The sequence below is a fragment of the Furipterus horrens genome, unplaced genomic scaffold, assembly GCF_987537825.1.
Source record: "Furipterus horrens unplaced genomic scaffold, mFurHor1.1.pri manual_scaffold_11, whole genome shotgun sequence".
In the NCBI taxonomy this organism is placed as follows: Eukaryota; Metazoa; Chordata; class Mammalia; order Chiroptera; family Furipteridae; genus Furipterus; species Furipterus horrens.
This window is the reverse complement of record NW_028327181.1, coordinates 44333516-44338617: the sequence shown is the minus strand read 5'-3', so window position 1 is coordinate 44338617 and position 5102 is coordinate 44333516. Positions and strand designations below refer to the sequence as shown.

Sequence of the window (5102 nt, the reverse complement as noted above, 5' to 3'; positions counted from 1 at the left end):
AAATAGATATGGATACATGCCACATAGACACAGAGAACAGTGTGAGGACAGCCAGAGGGAAAGGGGGGGTGGCGTAGGAGGAGGGGGGCAAAGCAGAGGAAATGAGACAGAAAGAGACTTTGCTGTGTGCAGATGACGTCTTATTGAGTTGTACACTTGACAGAGGCGGATTAAGGTCAGTTGAGGCCCTGGGCACAGAAGAAAATATTGGGCCTCTTAAAAAAAAGAGAGAACAGAGTTGGATGGGCAACATTGGCGGGTGGGTTTGTGGGTGATCCCTGGGTCCCCTGCCTGCTGAGGAGATGGATGAGGACGGGCTTCATCTCATGGGGTCAGGCATAGACCTGACCAAGGTGCCAGCTATTCAACAGAAAAGAACGATGGCATTTCTAAACCAGTTTGTGGTGCACACTGTACAGTTCCTCACCCGCTTTTCTACAGTTTGTGAGGAGAAACTGGCAGGCCTTTCTCTTCGTATACAACAGATTGAAACAACTCTCAATATTTTAGACGCAAAGTTGTCATCTATCCCAGGCCTAGATGATGTCACATTTGAAGTATCTCCCGTAAGTGTCTCTAGTATCACAAATGAATCCCATCCTGAAACCACTTCAGAGCAATCACAGCAGAACAGTTTACAAGACTCTGGACCACAGGAAAGTGAAGTAACAGCAGAAAATATCTTAACTGTAGCCAAGGATCCAAGATATGCCAGATATCTCAAAATGGTTCAAGTGGGTGTTCCAGTGATGGCAATAAGAAACAAAATGATATCAGAAGGACTAGACCCAAATCTTCTTGAGAGGCCAGATGCTCCAATGCCTGACAGAGAAGGTGAAAAAAATACAGAAGAAAGTTCAGATAGCGAATCTTCTTTTAGTGGCTAAGTTTAATTTTGATAACAATTACATATTCACATATAAGCATGAATTTACGTTTTATTGGAAAGAGAGCCTGAACTTGAACTCTTATTCACAAAAACAATAAGTGGCCAAATACTCACCACCAAGCTCTCTGTGTTAAAGTAATAATAATAAACCATGTATAACCTTGCAAAAAAAAAAAAAAAAAGAGAGAGAGACAGGGAAAATAAAGATACATGTTAACCATATTTTATGCAGTGTAGTGATGAAACCAAACTTGGTGTCATTAGAAAAAAGTGTAAGGTGGGGTTTTGTGGGGCTCTTCAGAAGTCGGGGCCCAGGGTGGGCACCCGGTGCACCCGCCATTAAATCTGCCTCTGCTTGAAACCTGTGTGGTTTTGCAAACCAATGTTACCCCAATAAATACAAAATTTAAAAGCGTTCCCCCTGATGTTTCGAATCCCCACCTGGCAACACACACAATAATCACAGCATCACTGACTACATTCCTTGTGCTGCACTTACATCCCCATGTCTGTCTTGTGCCTCTCAGCCTGTACTTCTCAACCTGTTCACCTTTTTCACCTGGTCCCCCAAGCCCCTCCCTCCGGCAACCATCAGTCTGCTTTCTGTCTCTATGAGTCTGTTTCTGTTTTGTTTGTCCATTTATATTTTTCTTTAGATTCCACATATCAATGAAATCATATGATATTTGCCTTTGACTTATTTCTCTGAACATAATAGCCTCTACGTTCATTCATACTGTCGCAAATAGTAAGATTTCATTCTTTTTTATGGCTGAGTAAAATTCCATATATATATATATATATATGGAATTTATATATATATATGGAATTTATATATATATATATGGAATTTATATATATATATATAAAGTAGTGATATATATATATCACTACTTTTTTATCCACTCATCTATTGATGCGCACTTAGGTTTCTTCCATATCTTGGCCACTGTAAATAATGCTGCAATGAACATAGGGGTGCATATGTTCTTTCGAATCAGTGTTTTGTGGTTTTTTTGGATATATTCCAAGAAATGAGATGACTGGGTCAAAAGGCAGTTTCATTTTTAATGTTTTAATTATATTTTATTGATTATACTATTATAGTTGTCCTGACTTTTCCCCTTTTTCCCCCCTCTACCCTGTACCCCCAACTCCCTCAGGTGATCCCCACCCCGTTGTTCCTGGCCCTGGGTCATAAATCGGTTATTTGGCTATTTCCTATGCTGTACTTTATATCCCCATGGATATTCCGTAACCACCTATTTGTACTTCTTAATCCCCTCACCTCTTCACCCATCCCCCAAACTCCCCTCCCATCTGGCAACCATCAAAACACTCTCCATATCTATGATTCTATCTCTGTTCTTCTTGTTTGCTTAGTTTGTTTTTTTAGATTCAATTGTTGATAGATATGCATTTATTGCCATTTTATTATTCATAGTTTTTATCTTCTTTTTCTTAAATAAGTGCCTTTAACATTTCATATAATAATGGTTTGTTAATGATGAACTCCTTTAGTTTTTTCTTGTCTGGGAAGCTCTGTACCTGCTCTTCTCTTCTAAATGATAGCTTTGCTGGGTAGAGCAATCTTGGCTGTAGGTCTCTGCTTTTCATAACTTTGAATATTTCTTGCCAGTCCCTTTTAGCCTGCAAAGTTTCTTTTGAGAAATCAACTAACAGTGTTATGGGAACTCCCTTGTAACTAACTAACTTCTTTTCTCTTTGTCTTTAACCTTTGGCATTGTAATTAATTATGATGTGTCTTGGAGTGGGCCTCTTTGCATCCATCTTATTTGGTTCTCTGTGCTTCCTGGACTTGAATGTCTATTTCCTTTACCAAATTAGGGAAGTTTTTTTCATTATTTTTTCAGATAGATTTCCCACTTCTTGCTTTTTCTCTTCTCCTTCTGGCACCCCTATGATGCAAATGTTGGGCCTCTTGAAGTTGTCCCAGAGCCTGCTTATACTATCCTCATTTTTGTGGATTCTTTTTTCTTGTTGTTCTTACTGATTGTTTTTTGCTTTCTTATGTTTCAAATCATTGACTCTCAGCTTCACGCACTCTACTGTTTTTTTCCCTATAAATTGTTTTTTTATTTCAATTAGTGAATCCTTTGTTTATGACTGGATCTTTTTTATGCTGCTGAGGTCCTCACTAAGTTCCTTCAGCGTCCTTATAACCAGTGTTTTGAACTCTCCATCCGATTAATTGCTTATCTTCATTTCATTTAGCTCTTCCTCTGGAGTTTTGATCTCTTCCTTCGTTGGGGCATATTTCGTTGGGCAGCATTTCTATGTTTGTTTCTGTGTATAAAGCAGTAGAGCTGCTTTGACTCTGTGTCTTGGTAGTGTGGCCTAATATAGTAGGTGTCCTAGAGGGTCCAGTAGCACCACTTCCTCTGCCGCCCCTATCACCCAAGCTGAGTACTCGAGGTACACCCTTCGTGAGGGTTGAGTACACCCTCCGTGAGGTTTGAGTACACCCTCATCTTGTAGTTGAGCCTTGGTTGCTGTTGGCAGATAAATGGGAGGGATTAACCCAGGCCAGTCAGCTGCAAGGATTGGCTGTGACCACTGACCACCCAACTCCACCCTCCTTGAAGAATCAGCCATGTGGGGGCAGCATGGTGGTGCTCCAATGTGGTCCATCTGTGTCCACTGGGTGCATTGGTTCTGGAGTTTCCAGGGTGGTGCAGGCTATGGTCAGACCCCACCTGTGTTTTGCCCAGGGCCACCCTGCCTGAGCTGTAAAGCAATCTGAGATGGCTGCTACTTGTGCTGGGCTTAGAGATTCTCAGGTGAAGCCAAGGTGTGAATCTAAACTGGCTGCTGCTAGTGCCAGGCCTGGGGCTCACTGAGGCCACTGTTGCTTGTTTGAGAGGATTTAAGAAGTTGTGAAGCATGAGCCAGGACCACCCATTCATTTGGAAAGGCAGCTTGGGTGGGTCCAATGAGGCAGAGTCTCTGGGAATCTCCAAGGAGGATCAAACAGTATTAGTTAGCTTGATGGTATCTTAGGTATGGCATGAGTTTGCTGACTCTTTGAGGCTAGGGTTTAGAAAAGAAACAATGGCCTGTGTTTGTCTTGATGCCAGACACCTCAGTTCCTCCCTATATACCACTGATGCCTTTCAATCTGCTACTCGGGTGCTGGAGCTCAGAGGGAGTGAATTGGAGCAAGTTCATCTGTGGGTTCTTTAAAGGAACTGCTTGGGGCTCCAGCCGTTTCTTCCACTGACTCAATCCATGCTGATTTTTGCAGCCAGAAGTTGTGGGGACTTATCTTCTTGGCTCTGGAACCCTGGGCTGGGGGGCCTGGTGTGGGGCTGGGACTCCTTGCTCCTGAGCCTTCCCTCCAGGATTCTTATCCACCACATGTGGGTGAGGGACCAGCTCATTCCACTCTGTGCCCCTCCTACCCGTCTGGGTGGATGTGGTTTCTTTCATTCTGTAGTTGTCAGACTTCCATTCAACTCAATTTTTGACAATTCTGAGCGATGGTTGTTCTATATTTTAGTTGTAATTTTGATGTGGTTGTGTGAAGAGGCAAGCCATATTTGATATATTGACTGAAAGTCTCCTCATTTTTAATTTTTTGAGCAAACCCCATAGTGTTTTCCACAAGGGCTGCACTAACCTGCATTCCCACCAGCCGTGCACTAAGGTTCCCGTTTCTCCACATCCTCGCCAGCACTTGTTGTTTGTTGATTTATTGATGATAGCCATTCTGACAGGTGTGAGGCAGTATCTCATTGTGGTTTTAAGTTGTATTTCCCTGAAGATTAGTGATGTTGAGCACTTTTTCATATATCTATTGGCCACCTGTATGTCCTCTTTAAAGAAGTGTCTATTCAGGTCCTTTGTCCATTTTCTAAATTGGATTGCTTATTTTTTTAGTGTTCATCTGCATGTTTAAAGCATTCCCAGAGTGTTCCCAATGATCAGCAGGATTGGAAACTTAGCTGCCCCACCATATCCAGCCTCTGGGTCAGTCAGCCACCTGGGCCCTTCCTCCTGGGCTTTTCCTTCCTGACTGCAAGGCGGCCTCAGCAGCCCAAGCACCTCACCCCCTGACAACATCCACACTCAGTGAGACCCTTTGGGAAATAAGAGAACTTTCCCAGAAGTCCCTCAACCCACTCCCCCTAATATCACACACCCATGCTTGAGTCCACATCTGGGGGATGGGATTACTAAATGTGGGGTTGAA

At 42.7% G+C, this 5102-nt stretch overlaps 1 pseudogene; it reads left to right on the top strand.

Annotated features, from left to right (window-relative positions):
- The first annotated feature begins 273 nt into the window (after window positions 1–273).
- On the top strand, window positions 274–970 carry LOC149997442 (WASH complex subunit 3 pseudogene; annotated as a pseudogene).
- Window positions 971–5102: the final 4132 nt, after the last annotated feature.